Source organism: Magnolia sinica, chromosome 6 (genome assembly GCF_029962835.1).
Source record: "Magnolia sinica isolate HGM2019 chromosome 6, MsV1, whole genome shotgun sequence".
Classification (NCBI taxonomy): Eukaryota; Viridiplantae; Streptophyta; class Magnoliopsida; order Magnoliales; family Magnoliaceae; genus Magnolia; species Magnolia sinica.
The window spans coordinates 99,201,022-99,218,728 of record NC_080578.1 but is presented as its reverse complement, the minus strand read 5'-3'; the positions used below and the strand labels follow the sequence as shown (position 1 = coordinate 99,218,728).

At 39.3% G+C, this 17,707-nt stretch overlaps 1 protein-coding gene and 2 long non-coding RNA genes across 3 annotated transcripts in view; 1 reads left to right on the top strand and 2 right to left on the bottom strand.

Annotated features, from left to right (window-relative positions):
• LOC131249233 (disease resistance protein RPS2-like) overlaps positions 1 to 17,707 on the bottom strand; it is a 34,829-nt gene that overhangs the window by 7,954 nt on the left and 9,168 nt on the right. The gene's annotated exons all lie outside the window — the stretch shown is intronic.
• Positions 2,878 to 5,617, bottom strand: LOC131249235 (uncharacterized). Its single transcript, XR_009172750.1, has 3 exons — positions 5,375 to 5,617; positions 3,560 to 3,622; positions 2,878 to 3,462 (listed from the first exon to the last, which is right to left on the bottom strand). It is a non-coding gene; the product is annotated as an uncharacterized LOC131249235 (long non-coding RNA).
• Positions 4,495 to 5,138, top strand: LOC131249234 (uncharacterized). Its single transcript, XR_009172748.1, has 2 exons — positions 4,495 to 4,634; positions 4,954 to 5,138. It is a non-coding gene; the product is annotated as an uncharacterized LOC131249234 (long non-coding RNA).

The following is a 17,707-nucleotide window of genomic DNA, read 5'->3' as shown; positions in this document are numbered from 1 at the left end:
CATTTGGGTTGTCCATTATATTGGATATTGAATGTGGATCATTCATCATATGAGCCAAACTTTCAAAGTGAGTTGTCCATCATGCAAGGCCTGTATCGGATGTGGACCATTCCTCATTAGGGGTTGACTTGGACTATCCATTATGTGGGGCCCACCAACAACAATGCTTATTGTCCTTTATGTGGGACCTCTCAATGCCCACTACCCATCACATGGAATCCACATTTGACGTGTCCATCATGTGGGCCCAACCTTCAAAGTGAGTTGTCGATCATGTGGGGCCCACTTTTGATTTCCACCATCAATCATGCGGGGCACACCTTCTATGTGGATCATCCATCAAGTTGGGCTACTTTGGATATAGGTCGTCCATCATGTGAGACCATGGATGTGGACTGTCCATTAGGTGGGCCCACTTGATGTGGATGTTCCATCATGGAGGGGCCACACTTTGATGTGGGACATCCATCATGTCAGGCCCACTCCATCCATTATGTGGGGTCCCACCTTTAATACAGATTGTTCATCATGTGGGCTATCTTTGATATCAATCACCCATCACATGGGCCCACTTTTGATGTCCATCATCCATCATGTGGGTCCCACCTTTGATGTGGATCGTCCATCAAGTGGGGCCCACTTAATGTGGATTGTCCATCATGATGGGCCAAACTTTGATGTGGCCCATCCATCATGTGAACCTTGCATTATGTGGGCCCACCTTGATGTCGACTATTTATCACGTGGGGGGCACCCTCAATATGGGTCGTTCATCATGTGGGCCCACCTTCAATGAAAGCTTTTCATCACGTGGTCCCAACTTCAATGTTTACCATCCATCATGTTGCCCCACCTTTGATGTGGATTGTCCACTAGGGCACAATTAATGTGGATACATCCATCATGTGGGCCCATACTTTGATGTTGGGCATCCATCATGTGGGGCCCACCTTGATGTGGATCATTCATCATGTAGAACCCCACTTTCAATATGGGTTGTTCATTATGTGGACCCACCTCAGAGAGATTGTAAAGAGAAGAGGAGGGCAAGATGGAAATTACTTAAAAAGATTAAAGACTAACTTGTGCAAAGATTAGCTTAAAATAAATACTAGCTTAAGCCAAATAAGCTCTTGAAGACAAAAAAGTTACATCTGCATTAATTATTCTTTAAGAGCTTTTTTTTAATCATTTCTATAAAATAATAATAATAATTAGTAAAATTAAAGCTTTACAAAACAGTCTATTTTCAAAATAAGAGCTTATTTTTTTCAGAATAAGGAAATAAGTTCTTATTACTAGAGATGCCAAATGGCCCCTAATTCTCATCTCCACTTGCAATTTCTAAGTGGTCATTTAGATGCTTATAAAGTTCTTGAGTTGTAAAGAGATTATAGGTAATCGATTGCAAGGGATGTTTGGATTCTTACATTTGCCTATAGTGGCTTTAAGCTGTAATATGAAATCTAGCAAAAAAGCCATGTTTCTTATTACATGTATAGGCTTTACAGCTAAAGAGACATTATTTATAATAGAACACCTTGGTTGATATACACTAGTTATGTGTGGGGCCGACCATGATGTGTATGGTACATCCAATCTTTCCGTCATGTGCTTTCCTTAATGCTCTCTTATGGTGCCCAAACAAACAACGCGATTGATCAATGGACCACATGAGAGGGAAGGATGGGACACCCATCATTCAAATCTTCCAGATTGCATCTCGGGCCTTCTGCGTGATGGGTGAAGGACATCCAATTCATCTAGTGCATGTATGTTTTGATGCACTCTCAGGGCCCAAAAAAATAAAAAAAATAATCATCCTTTTTATGCAATTTACATATTTTGGCGGGATTTACTGCCCCAAACTCTATGGAGCATGAATACCTACTTTGTAAACACTTAGAATTTGGATGTTTTTTTGGTGATTTTTCATTGTTCTCAGTGGTGTGGCTCACCTGATGGTGGGAATTGTCTGATTTTTAGTCATCATGTTGTCCTAATCCTATTTGTTTCACATCAAAACATCAATTAGGAAGATCATCTCAACATCAGCCCAAATCAAAGCATATCTATTAAGGAAAAAGACAAAAATGAAGAAAATAAGATGTACCCAGCTGAAGTCTCTCCTCAAAGGCTTTAATAAGCAACTCTCACTACAAGAAAAGGGGGCTTTAGCCTCAGTTCAAAACCGTGGCTAAAAAGGTTAAAAGCTGAGGCTGAAGCCTTTAGCCTCAATTTTGCCTCAATTATTCAAACCGAGGTTGAAACCCCGTGGCTAAAGGCTTTAGCCTCAGTTTTAGCAACCGAGGCTTAAATGACTTTTATAGCCTCAGTCCTTCAAGTGAGGCTAAAAGAACCTTTTTAGCTTCAGTTTTCTCGAAATGAGGCTAAATCAAAATTTTAGCCTCTATTATTTCCAACTGAGACTAAATCCAAATTTTAGCCTCAGTTGCCTCCAATTGAAGCTAAATCCATTTTTTTTAACCTCAGTTCTCAACAACTGAGACTAAAGCCTTTAACCACGGGAGTTGTAGTCTCAGTTTAGGTAATTGAGGCAAAACTGAGACTAAAGATAGATTTAACCTTTGTTAGCATCAACTAAGGCTAAATTCAATTTTTAACATCATTTATCAATAACAGAGGCTAATTCTAGTTTCTATCAACAAAAGCTAACAATATTATAATCAACCAATGATTGAACTGTGCATGTTTCACCAATTTAACATCCATCAAGACAACAATCAGCACAATACCAACAAAACAATTAATCGTATATTTAAAGTTTTCAAAACAAACACACTACCATTGTTGTTGCTGCTGTACATCCAGGATTTCTGTCATTGCTGCTGCTGCCGCCGCAACTGCTGGCTTCATTAAAAGAATTTTTCCTTGGTTGTGTTTTTTTGAGAATTGCACATATATCTGGACTATTGCCCGAGACTCGTGGTCGTCTTCTCCTCAGCCGTATGCTTAGAAAGCCTGGAAACTTTCCATATCAAATTCTGCAATAGACTGGAGGCGGTGTTTCGAGGGGTAGCTAAAGGCTCACTCCAATGACTACGTACAGTGTGTCTGTGGGAGCTACCTAAGATGGAGAGTATTTGTGGTGAGGTGTGCTTGCCGGCATTGGAGAAACTGAGAGTGAGTGGATGTTCGAAGCTGAATAATCTTCCTCTTCAAGTTCCCTGTGATAATGCTGCTGCTTCTAACACCACTGTTGGTGGGGGTTCTCTAAAGGTGGAATGCAATTTGGTGTGGTGGGCCAGCCTCAAGTTGGAAGGAGACAACATCAAGGACCATGTCCACTTCAAAGAACGGCGCCCTTTCATCAGGCGTTGATGATTCTTCTTTACACTGGAATGGATCCTCTCTCTCTCATTTGTGTAGACGTGTTTGTTAGCTTCTGACCATAAAGTTGCTGCTGTGAAAGTCCATCTTTCTATATTGAAGAGCATTCAACTGTCATTGAAGAAAGGAGTATTGGTAAAAAGTTATAAAACATACAGAACCATTTGAAATTGAAGAATAACTACAGAGTCAACAGTAAAATAGATACCGAAGCAAGAAAATCATGAATGCGGGATTCCTTCATAGAATCTGTTGCATTTTTCACCAATGCCTGGCCAAAATATTCAATAGTAATCATCAACAGAAGTAGCTGAGCGTTGTAGCTTAACAACCAACAGTAAACATGCCCACTAAGAAATCTAGATATTACAGAAAGAAACTAACCACTCTTATGTTTTCTAATGAGATGCACCCATTCTTATTTGGCTCCAATAGTGCAAATTGCTCTTTCATGTAAAAAAGCAGATTTGGTTTAAATGTGTATAAAAAATTTGTATAACGAAATGAAATCTAAGTATGTAACATAATCAGTGAACTAAGACAGTTTCTTTGTAGTCATCAAATTTGGTTTAAATGTGTATAAAAAATTTAAAAAGAAGAAGAAGAAGGAGAAGAAGGTGATGCAGTAATGCAAACTTGAAGAACCAGAACAAAGCAAGGCCTCAAATTTGAAAGAAGGATTATGCTTCAAAAGAACCTAATTATAATTTTACACACTAAATGTTTCCCCCACCCACCTCCAATCTATGTATAAAGAACTTTGTTTTTTTCAAACAATACCCATCCTGGGCATAAGCTGCACATCTGTGCTAAACACATTGAAATAGCTGGTAGGGTAAAATCTAAGTTCATGGTCTCATTCATTTACAAGCACCATCCACATTCTAACTACGTAGTTCTAGGAAAATTCCTATTTAACTAGAAACATTTTTTTCTATATGTACGCATGTATAATCTCAAATCACGCAACAAATGGCTAGGACAAGGTTATGGAGATGATGATTGTATCTTCTGAGATTTGACAATAACATATAACCCATACAGAGATGTTTTACGGAACTGCTTAAAACAAGTGTGGTGGACGATTCTGGTACTTTCTTTCCCACCGTCCTCCATCCATTTTCTTCAATATCAGCCGCCCATCTCCACTTACCCTCTCATCTCTGCACGTGTCGAATACATCTGGCTTTCCACTTCCTTTCCAGCAAAAGGCAAAAGCCTCTCTGTCTCTCGTTCTTAGCTGCTTTTGGAGGCCTCCGAATTTCAGATCGTCAAAACCTCTGGTAATTTCTTCGAATTTTCTGATTTTTCTATTTAAATTTCCATTTTCTGAAAAAAAAAATCGTGATTTCTCTCTTTTTATGCGATGATATGGAACGAATATCTGGAGAAAAAAGGAAAAAAAAAATCGTGCAATTTTCGTCTGTCGATTTCTCGATTCGTTCAAAACCCTATAAATCACAAAATCCTGAAATATCTGTCGCATTTTCTTCTCTATTTGGACTATCCTTGATGAATAGGAAGTAGGATTTTATTTCAATATCATCAGATTCCGTGTTCCATACCAAAACCCGAATTCTCATTTTTCTAGGGTTTCTGCAGATGTGGATTTCGTCCAGCGGTCTATAAGGTTATTGAAATAGGGAGGAACTCAAATTCTGCGCCTGCGGTTTTAGTGGATTTCGGAATTCGAAAGGGATGAAACGATTTCAAGCATTTTTCAGATCAATCACATCAACAAAGCAGAGAGATTCAACAAAAAAAAAAAAAACCCTAAAAATTACAAACCTATAGCTCTTACGATCAATCAAGAAATTAATCAGAAGATCAGCTGACAAAATCAGATTCCAAGTTAGAAATTCCACAGAACTCCCCAAAGATTGCTAGAAAACGATAATAAAAATAAATAAATAAATAATTTTAAAAATTAAAAAAAAAAAAAAACCAGATCGGAAAGGAAAGATGGTAGAAACACGTAAATAGCATGAAGAAAGAGATTCAAGAGATGGAGACAAGATCTTACCGACCAAAACGAAAAATCTCTTCTTCTTTTTCTCTCGCAAAGAGAGCGAGGGAGAGGGAGGGAGATTGCCCTAATTCATTTGAAGGGATTATTTATAACGAGAGAGGGGGAAGCGAGACGGAGAGAGATGCTCAACCGCCAAACCCACTGACGCGGATTAACTACTGACGGCTTCAACAGTAGGTTTGAAGTGATGTCACCAAGTTCTGTGGGCCCTACCATGGTGTGTTAGTTGTATCCACACCGTCCATCTATTTGGTGAGATGATTTTAGGACATGAGTCAAATAATGAGGCAGACTCAAAGCTCAAGCGGATCACACCATAGAAAACAACGGGGACACTAACGCCCATTGTTAAAAACTCTTTGGGGCCACTTATATACTTTTGACCTCAATTACTCATCAACTGAGGTAAAAGGGCAGACATTTGGCCTCAGTTGCTCACAACCGGGGCAAAAGGGTAACTTTTGGCCTCAGTTGCTCATCAATCGAGGTAAAAGGGCAGACTTTTGGCCTCAGTTTATTACCAACTAAGACAAAAAGACAAACTTTTAGTCTTAGTTGCTTACCAACCGAAGCAAAAAGATAGACTTTTAGCCTCAATTTTCAACAACTGAGGTAAAACGGCAAACTTTTAGCCTTAGTTGCTCATCAACCGAGGCAAAAGGGTAGACTTTTGGCTTCAGTTTTTCACCAACTAAGACAAAATAGCAGATTTTTTGCCTCAGTTTCTCACAAACCGAGGCAAAAGGGTAGACTTTTGGCCTCAGTTCTCAACAACAGAGGCAAAAGGACAGACTTTTGGCCTCAGTTCTCAACAACTGAGGTAAAAGGGTAGATTTTTAGCCTCAATTCTCAACAATTGAGGCAAAAGGGTAGACTTTTAACCTCAGTTGCTCACCAATCGAGACAAAAGAGCGGACTTTTGGCCTCAATTTCTCACCAACCGAGGCAAAATGGCAAACTTTTAGCCTCAGTTGCTCACCAACCGAGGTAAAAAGGCAGACTTCTAGCCTCAGTTATTCACCAACCGAAGCAAAAGGGCAAACTTTTGGCCCCAGTTTCTCACCAACTAAGGCAAAAAATAAATTTTAACCTCAGTTCCTATACAACCGAGGCTAAAAACCATATTTAGCCACCTTTTTTTGAACCAAGGCTAAAAAATTGAGGCTAAAAGCCTACTTTCCTGTAGTGTCTGTTTCTGCATAACATAAATGCACATAGAAATTAGATACGGAACTCAAAACTCATGGTAATGATATTTCTTGATTGTGAAAAATCTCATGAAATTTTATTATACTTGTGCAATCAAATGGGCATTAAAAATAAAAAATAGAGCGTGAGCAAATAGAATATAATGGGTTAGAGCTTACAAAAATGTCTGATTTTTAGTCGTCATGTTGTCCTAATCCTATTTGTTTCATATCAAAACATCAATTAGGAAGATCTCAACATTAGCTCAAATCAAAGCATATCTACTCAAGGAAAAAGAGAGAGAAAAAAAAAATGAAGAAAAGATGTACTAGCTGAAGTATCTCCTTAAAGGCTTTAATAATCAACTAGGTTTCTGTAGAACATAACTTACAGAGAAATTAGATACAGAACTAAAAGCTCAGAGTGTATTTGTTACACCAAATATCATGATATTTCTTGATTGTGAAAAATCTAATGAAATTTTATTATACTTGTGCAATCAAATGGACATTAAAAGAGAGAGAGAGAGATACTATAGAAGAAAATGGGTTAGAGCTCACAAAAATGAAATCTGATGATGCAAGCTAGCTTTAACCCGTATTGAGTTCTGCTGCTGATTTTTATGGGGAACGATGGTGCCCTGAAATTTCTTGCTGGCCGAAATAGAGGGGGAGTGGATTAGTTGTTACCATGGCAATAGCTTAGTGGGTGTTACCCTTACCGTGTGGGGCCCACCTTGATCAATATGTTTTATATCTACACCGTCCATCATTTTTTTCATATCATTTAAGTACGTTATTCCAAAAATTTAGGAGATCTAAATCTTGTTGACGACACCACTGAAAAACGTAGTGAATAACCATTAAAAGCATTTTAGGGGCCACAAAAGTTTTGGATCAAGATAATATTTTCATTTTATTTTTATCTATATATATATATATATATATATAACCTCATAAACAGGTTGGATGGAAAATAAACATTACCGATCTACTTACAATGGGCCATGGGAAGTTTTTAACGGTGAATGATCAATCGTCAGTGTTTCCTGGGGTGCAGTCCAACTGAGATTTGGATATGTTTAATTTTTAAGACCACTACCAAAATTGGATGGAAAAACGGATGGACGGAGTGGATATAAATCATATCATCAAGGTGGGCCCTACTGTAAGGGTAACACCCACTAAGCTGTTAGCCGGGTAACACCTAATCCGCACCCAACCTGTGGAGCTTTGGTGATTGTTGACTTCTTTCGTTAGTCGCAACGAACCCACGGTGGTCCACTGCCAGGCTTGGTTGGCCCATCATAGCTTCCCAGTGATGTGTTCATGGAATCCAACCCGTCAAAAACCCCAACCGGGAAAATCAGTACCATCGAAAACTGAGATGAGCCATAGCACGGCAGATTTTGGGACCAAATAGCCACCGTTGATTAGAGTGGGGGCGTGATGTGTTTTATATATAGAATCCAGTACGTTCAGATCCTTGGTATAGGCCAGACGAAGAGTCCTGCCAAACAACAGGCTGTTTTTCTATTTAAGTGTGCATACGTTAAATTCAAGGGTGAGCGTTCTCTCCTACTTTGCTTCCTTTGTTGTGGCCCAATTGTATTTTGGATGATGATGAATATTGGGCCTTGTTATTTCTTGAGATGACACATCTAATGGATGGGTTGGATGATATGAATACAACATTTTATTTCTATATATGGCCAGTACCACTATAGAAAGGCTACCTTTTACTGGTACCGCTGGAGAGTGCGCAGGAAATTCCTTTAATCGGAAGCTGTGTGGGCCCACAAACATGCCTGTCACAAATCTATCATGTTCATCAGTTTTGAAAGACAACAATAGAACCGTAAGCTAAAAATGATGTAGATCCAAAACGCATGTGAGCCACACCACACAAAACAATGAGAATGGAAAGGTCCACCGTTGAAATATTGGTATAGCAGACCATGATGTTTATATGCTATCAAACCGTTTATAGGCTTATTACCACTCAGATAAGTTGTAGGCACAAATATTATCCTGACAGAAAACTTCTATCGCCCCCCACAACGTTTTCAATGGTGGACATCTAATCCCTGCTGTTTCATGTGGTGTGGTCCACATGAGTTTTAAATCTTCCTGATTTTTAGATTTCTGTTCTGTTGTTATCGTGTAAAATTGATGAACAAGGTGGATTTGTGACCGGCATATCTATGGGCCCAGATAGCTTTTGACTACAATCGAATCCAGCTTGAATGGAACCCGAATCGAACACCAAGTGTTTGATAAAATGCCTCAACGAAGTGTGGCCGGTGGCAAGGAAGGTATGTACATGAAACAAATACCCTTTTTTTCTTGGTTTTTATGTTGCTTAGAAGGTGTTTGATAAAATATCTGTAAAACCATTGCTTCTGTTTCGCATATAGAGGGATTTTGAAGGTGCAGTCCAAGTGTTTGTGGAAATGACTCAATGGCGAACTCGGCTCGATCTTGGCTCGAACTCGGCCCAAGCTGGCACAAGCTGTTGACCAAACTGAGCTGAGCTGGCCAGTCAGGCTCGAGGACCGAGCCGAGCTAAGTTCGAGCTGATGTCAGCTAGCGGCCGAGCCGAGTCGAGCTAAGGCCAACTTGACTCGATTCGACTCGATGTACACCCCTACTCAAATGTACTGAAGTGACACATGATAACACATGCCATAATTCATCATCAATGTCATTCATGTGTCACTCTTTTTAAGTATAATTTTTATTATATTTTTTCTTTTTCCTAATAAAATTGAAAATTAAGAAGAATATTTCAAGAAAATATTCTTTATAAAAAAAAGGGAAATGACATTTCCTTTCTTACAATTTCCTAAAAATGCTAACATTATTTTCACCATTTGCTTTTCCATGGATCCAAAAGAGACCTATACTGAATTTCTGAGTGATCTCATAAAGAAATTGATGTTTTATTTAAACCAACTTGATTTAAATGATTTTAAACTCGCAAGTATACGAATCAGATGTAGATATGGTACGTATTACGAGATCGTTCCCACGAGGACTGGTTGTCACAATTCAAAATTAAAGACTCTTCTTAACTAATCCAACAAATATTTGATATAGTAATTGACTAAACTAAATAAAAATCAATGGAAAAATAACCGAGAGCAATAGTGAGAAAAATTCAATCAAGGAGAAGACTAAGACTTTCGAATCCACCTCTAATTATCATAAACCTCGTTTTACCTGTTGATTCATCCTAATTCAGATTGATATCAAAATAAATAGAGCGCACTCTATGTCCTTGGTCGGGCACACAGAATGTATAATTCCTTAAAGCATATGGATCACATCTTTCCATCCATGGTCAGGCATGGAGAGATGTAGATTCTTGTTTCTTCCTCTATAGGAACCTGTTCATGGTCAGACACAAGCGCCTAAAATAATATTCCAAACAATATCCATAACTAGATTTTGGTTAAACTCATAGCATGGAGAAGTACGGAAATTCCAGTCAAGTACACCAGAAAAAGAAACAAATTAATTAAATCAACATGAAATCAACACATAACAAGGGTTATTCAAATTAGGGGCTTCATCTCAACCCTAGCTAGAAGATTAGCAATCCATGAATTCAAATAAAAAGAAAGAAAAATAAAATTGATATAAAGAAAACATCTCTCTCTCTCTTCTTCTCTTTTCTTCTCTTTTCTTCTCTGGATCTGTTCCCTGGCTCTCCTCCCTCTTCTTTACGTTTTGCATCCCTTTTTGTAGCTGGTGGAGTGGCTGGAATGGAGAAAATCGGGTTTGGAAAGGTGTCGTATACGCAGCGAAAGCCCTTTTCGCAGCAAACTTCTATATCTGCAAAAGTCCCTCATTCTTTGTACTTTATTCGTAAAATCAACGTCTCTTGGGACGTTTTTGGCTGTTCTACATGATGGACGGATCAGATCTTCCATCTAATCGAAGATGGTGGGCCACAACCACCCGGAAGTCGGCTTTTCGCGGACGTGCGTAAGCCTTCGCACGTCCGGCGCTGTGATGCTCGGTGGGCCCCACATAAGCGTTTTCGGGGAAATCCACCCCGTCCATTGGATGCACGACGAAATTTCAGTCAGATATGGATGGTTTTTAACATCCATTGACGCGACCCATAGAAGAAATCACAATAAAATCAATTTTGAACGTCACCGGACAGTCCACTTGTGGCCTCTGTATCTCACACGTGTGCACATATGGGCACAAACTGTAAACATGATTTTGTAGCTCTTGAACCCGTCTACATGATGAACGGCTTGGATCAGACGAACGTGTTACCGGTGGGGCCCACAGCGGTCCGGAAAAACGGACTTTCCGTCCGTTACGCGCGCCAGAAACGGAAGTTTCCGTTTTTGAAAGGAGGAAGTCGGGTCAGCGCTGCTGACCGACTTAGGCTCGTTCGGTGCACAGGCAGTGCACATGTGCACCATGCACATGTCACACTAGGTGGGGTCCACTGTGATGCTTTCGAGAAATCCAATCCGTCCATCCTATTGCTCATCTTATTTAAACCATCTAAGTCAACTTTGAAGTATATCCAGATTGTAGGTGGGCCTAAAATTGAAGATTAATGGGCTGATCTGTCTGTTGGCCCACTTCTCGAGATATCCAATGGTTGAAATTTAATATGTACGGTTTATTTATGGCCTCCAGGTCATGTATGAAGTTTCGAGTCAATCGGATAGCAGAAACCATGTGATCTTGCATTTTGGACCATTTTCGGGCCTTTTTAACGTGAACGGCTTGATTTCCTTGAGTCCCTGGCATGTAAATTCTTCAGTATTAGTTCCCTTGAGTGCGTCCCTTGCTCTGGTGACTTCGGAGTGTCAAATCCATGCTTGTAATACTCTTTTTCCATTAACGCTCCTGATTTCATCCTGTAACAAAAATATAATTAAAATATTCCGTTAAACGTTATCATGTACGTAAAATTAGGTAATAATTGGGGTCTGATATGTAATATTCGACCCTCATCACAACCCCCAACCAGCATTTTGCTAGTCCCGAGCAAAACATGCGAAAAAATAATTTCAGAAATACTTGACAATTCTTGTGAACCCGAGTGACTTGTGAACAGATCGTCGAGGCGCGAGAATTCTAAGATTCATGAACGGTGCACAGAATTTTTTCCTTTCTGGAATCAAGCTCACGATAAACTTCATAATCAATTTCAAAATATTAATCCATTAATTAGAATATTCTAAACATTGAGTTCCATGAGTGTATAGTGTAATCTCGGCTTACTATCATTAAGAGATCCAATTGTCAATTTCATGATATCATTAGTAATTAACAACGGAATGCATGACAACTGAAACCAACACTTGCCTGATAGGTTAACTTTTCATTCTATCAGCCTTTGATTTTTTTATGAACAGTAACACTAAGGAAGGGAATTAAATCCTCACCTATAGGGAGCAAACCTATGGTAAAGATTGTACACCTAACCCTTTTCTCATGTCAACCATGGGGAATCGAATCTTCATCTATAGGGAGCAAACCTATGATGAAGATTATATGACTTACGCTTTTTCTCAATTCTTAGTTATAGACCGATGCTAAAAATTTCAGGCTGGTTCCTTTCGTGCTTAGTGATTACCAAGTTAATCATTCAATGTTGAAACGGAACCTTAATGTGCAACCAAGATGTGATATGTTAGATTATGACTCAATCAATGTTTAAAAGTTCTAATTATGGGTTAACAATTCAAACTTAACTGTGAAATCTAACGGATGACTGAATCCAAGAGTTATAAATTACCGACATTCTATACCTTGCAATGTTAAAATCACCCTTATCCTTCACAATCACTTCAGATGCATAAGAAATTCCAGCAAATTTTAAAAATTTTCACAATTTGTGCTCAAGACCAAGAAAATACTGATGAGGTAATCTGATCGCAGGTAATCTAATCGCCCACCCCCAACCTAAAATCTACATTGTCCTCAATGTAAAAGAAATAAGCATGAAATGCATATGGGACAACGAAAATAAAAGACGAGTGATGGACAAATAGTACATGTATGAAAGAATCTAGAGGCTTTCCAAAAAAAAATATCCATGTAAGAGCGAGCCAGCATAGGAGAGAAATCAACAAAAGAAAAATGATAAAAACGCAAAAAGAAAATCCTATCTATACCACTTTTGCAGGTGCTCTCGATTGCATTTAGCGTATACAACAAGCCTTTAAACCCCTAGGTTACCCCTAGTGGACGAGTTGTAGTCTCGTGAGGGTTTACAGCAATGCTACCCACAAACATTGAACTCATGAATGAGAAAAGTGAAATGGAATGAAAAACTGGGTTGCCTCCCAGAAGCGCTAAGTTTAACGTCTTCAGCCAGACAAGAGTGGACCATGAACTAATCAATCTTGATAACCTGGGTCCGCCAAATAAATTTCCTCCACATCTTTGTTCACCAAATCATCTAAATATGGTTTCAGCCGTTGACCATTTACTTTGAAGATATTCCCGTCTGTTAGATTTTGAATCTCAACTGCTCCATGAGGAAATACTGTAACTACTCGATAAGGACCATACCATCGCGAACGTAGTTTTCCAGGAAAGAGGCAGAGCCTGGAATTGTACAATAATACCTTCTGGTTCGGTTCAAATGTCTTGCAAAGAATTGCTTTGTCATGAAAGATTTTTGTCTTCTCTTTATAAATTTTTGCATTCTCATATGCCTCATTTCGAATTTCCTCTAACTCATTGAGTTGAAGTTTACGATGTGATCCGGCCTTGTGCAAATCAAAATTAAAAGTTTTGATGGCCCAATAAGCATGATGTTCTAATTCCACAGGGAAGTGACAGGCTTTCCCAAAAACAAGCCTGTACGGAGACATTCCAATCGGAGTTTTGAAAGCCGTACGATATGCCCAAAGAGCATCATTCAACCGTTGCGACCAATCCTTACGATCGGGATGAACCGTTTTCTCTAAAATTTGTTTAATCTCCCGATTTGACACCTCAACTTGACCACTTGTTTGTGAATGATATGGCGTTGCAACTTTATGAGTGATGGAATATTTCTTCATTAAAGATTCAAATGGTTTATTGCAAAAATGAGTACCCCCATCACTTATAATTGCTCGAGGAGTGCCAAAACGAGAAAAGATATTTTCTTTTAAGAAACGGACCACAACTCTGTGATCATTCGTTTTACATGGCACTGCCTCAATCCACTTAGAGACATAGTCGACGGCCACAAGGATATACACATAACCAAATGACGGGGGAAATGGGCCCATGAAGTCAATACCCCAAACATCAAATATTTCAACAATGAGAATATTGGTAAGTGGCATCATGTTCCTGTGGGAAATATTACTCGTATGTTGGCATCTATCACATGTTGAGCAGAAGGCATGGGTGTCGCGAAACAGTGTAGGCCAATAAAATCCACTTTGTAAGACTTTTGCAGCTGTTTTCTTTGAACCAAAATGACCACCACAGGCATGATCATGACAAAAGGAGAGTATACTATGAAACTCACTCTCAGGCACACATCTCCTAATAATCTGATCAGGACAAATTTTGAATAAGTATGGGTCATCCCAAAAGAAATGTTTAACCTCAGCAAGAAATTTGGATTTATCTTGTTTAGTCCAATGAGAATGAAGTTGACCTGTAACAAGATAGTTTACAATGTCCGCATACCAAGGTAATTGAGAAATAGTTAGAAGTTGTTCATCAGGGAAAGACTCATTCATTGGCAAAGGATCCACTGTGGACTCTAAGACAAGTCTAGACAAATGGTCGGCTACCACATTTTCGGAACCCTTTTTATTCCGAATTTCAATATCGAATTCTTGTAGCAAGAGAATCCACCGAATCAATCAAGGTTTAGCGTCTTTTTTAGAAAGAAGATATTTCAATGCTGCATGATCTGAGAACACTATAACTTTTGATCCTATGAGATACGACCTGAATTTGTCTAGAGCAAATACCACCGCCAACAATTCTTTTTCAGTGGTAGAGTAGTTGAGCTGTGCATCATTTAGAGTCCTACTGGCATAATAAATGACATGAGGCATTTTGTTCAATCTTTGTCTTAGGACGGCTCCAACAGCATAATCTGAAGCATCACACATAAGCTCAAAAGGTAAACTCCAATCAGGTGGTTGGATGATTGGAGCAGAAGTCAGTAAATGCTTCAACTTATCAAAGCTTGCCGACACTCATCATTAAGGACAAAAGCAACATCTTTAGCTAGTAAATTGCATAAGGGTCGAGAAATTTTGCTAAAATCCTTAATGAATCTCCTGTAGAATCCCGCATGCCCTAAGAATGATCTAATCTCCTTAACCGTTCTGGGTGGAGGAAGACTAGAAATTAAATCAATCTTGGCTTTATCAACTTCAATGCCTTTACTTGAAATAACATGCCCGAGTACAATCCCTTTTTGAACCATAAAATGACACTTTTCCCAATTCAATACCAGGTTCGTTTTTTCACATCTTTCCAAGACAAGAGATAGATGGTATAAACATTCATCAAATGAAGAGCCGAAAATTAAAAAATCATCCATGAAAATATCAAGAAAATGCTCAACCATGTCTGAAAAAATACTCATCATGCATCGTTGGAAGGTCGCAGGCGCATTACACAATCCAAATGGCATACGCCGATAGGCATATGTGCCAAAAGGACATGTAAATGTGGTTTTCTCTTGATCCTCGGGAGCAATGAGAATCTGATTATACCCGGAATAACCATCCAGGAAACAATAATAGCTATGCCCTGCCAATCTCTCAAGCATCTGGTCTATGAAAGGAAGAGGAAAGTGATCCTTCCTTGTGACCAGGTTCAGTTTACAGTAATCAATACAAACTCGCCAACCCGTAGTCATGCGCGTTGGTACTAACTCATTATCCTCATTCTTTTTCACCGTAATCCCAGACTTTTTAGGAACAACTTGAACTGGACTGACCCATGTGCTATCTAAAATGGGGTAAATGATACCAACATCTAACAATTTTAGCACCTCAGCCCGAACGACCTCTTTCATGTTAGGGTTAAGCCTCCTTTGCATTTCACGCGATGTTTTCGCGTTCTCTTCAAGATGAATACGATGCATACACACCGAGGGGCTTATTCCCTTTATGTCCGCTATTGTCCACCCAATAGCTGCCTTATGTTCTCTAAGAACATTAAGCAACTTACCCTGTTCTTTATCAAGGTTAGCAGCTATGATGACAGGCAGGGTTTCAGAAGGTCCTAAAAATGCATACTTGAGAGTTTCAGGTAATTGTTTAAGGTCGACTTTGGGTGGTTTCTCAATAGACGGGACCAGTTTAAACTCAGATGGTGGAAGAGGTTCCACTCTCGCTTTCCATTTTGTTGTATTCATTTCTGGATTAGAGTCAAGCAATGCATTGACTTCTTGGATGGAACTTTCTATGTCAAAATCTCTGCCAAAATGTGCTAAACAAGTCTCAAGAGCGTCATCGGAAGATTCAAGGAAAGAGTCATGCACTAGACTCTCAATCATGTTCACTTCAAATATATCATCCGAGTCTGACATTTGTTGTCCAGCATTGAAAACGTTGAGCTTGGTCTTCATGTTACCAAAGGACAACTTCATAACTCCATTCCTGCAATTTATGATTGCATTGGATGTGGCCAAGAATGGACGTCCTAAGATAACTGGGATTTGACTTGTAGGATTCTGGACAGGCTGAGTATCTAGAACAATGAAATCCACTGGAAAATAAAACTTATCAACCTGGATCAGCACATCTTCAATAATACCACGGGGCACCTTGACAGATCTATCAGCTAGTTGGAGTGTTGTTTTGGTTGATTTCAGCTCACCAAGTCCTAGCTGCTCATACACAGAATATGGTAACAAATTGACACTCGCCCCTAAATCAAGCAATGCCTTCTCAATCTTATGATCTCCTATGACGCAAGAAATGGTAGGAGCTCCTGAATCCCTAAATTTAGGAGGGGTGTTGTGTTGAATCATGGAAATGAGTTGCTCCGCAAGGAAGACCTTCTTATGAATATTCATCTTACGCTTTTGAGTGCATAAATCTTTAAGAAACTTAGCGTAAGCAGGAACTTGTTTGATAGCATTAAGCAACGGAATGTTGATTTGCACTTGCTTAAACATGTCCAATATCTCATTAAAGTGTTTCCTTTCTTAACCGGTGCCAGACGTTGAGGAAAAGGTGCTTTAGGCACATAAGATGGCACATGAGTGGTTCCTGGAGAGTCAGAGTGTTGTTGGACTTTGGATGCACTAGTATGTCTCTCCATTTCATTTTGATCTTCCGCATTGGACTTTGATTCTTCCCTAGGCATCTCTACTTTGTTCTCGATCTGTTTACCGGACCTAAGGGTAATGATTGATTTGGCTTGCTCATGATATTGTTCTTGGTTTGAATTAGAGCCAATCTCATACTGTCCTTTTGGATTTACCACAGGTTGACTAGGGAACTTGCCTTTCTCTCTCTCACTCAATGTGACAGCAAGTTGACCCAGCTGTACTTCTAGCTTAGCAATGGATTGCGCATTTGCATGTAAACTCTGCTGGTTAGCTAGTAAAGTATGTTGGGTGTCTTTTTGAAATTGAAGTGAACTCTGCATAAAAAGATTGAGTGTATCCTCAAGAGATGGTTTCCTAGATTGTGGAGGCACTTGTTGATACTGTGAGAACTACTGAGGTTGTTGACTGCCAACTTGGGAGTAAGGTTGCGTAGGAGGATTTCCAGATGGTCCTCCTTGTTGTGGTCCTTTTGCCCAAGAAAAATTTGGATGCCTAGCCCACCCTGGATTGTAGGTGTTTGAGTAAGGATTATTCTCAGTTCTCTGAAAGGTGTTCATAGCATGTACTTGTTCAGAGAGAAATTCTGGAAATGCTGAACTAGATGGACAAGACTGCGTAGGATGGGCGAGACTAGAACATATGGCACATGACTCGACTTGAGTTGTTTGTGGAGGTCCATTGTTTAACATTAAAGCATTCACTTTCTTTGTCAGGCTATCAATCTTAGCATAAAGATCTGGCGTGACTCCTACCTCATATATACCACCTTTCTTCTGTGGTTGGGGACTCCTTTCACCTCTATTTGAATAGTCCCATTGTTGGGAGTTTTCACACAAGGTTTCAAAGAAATTC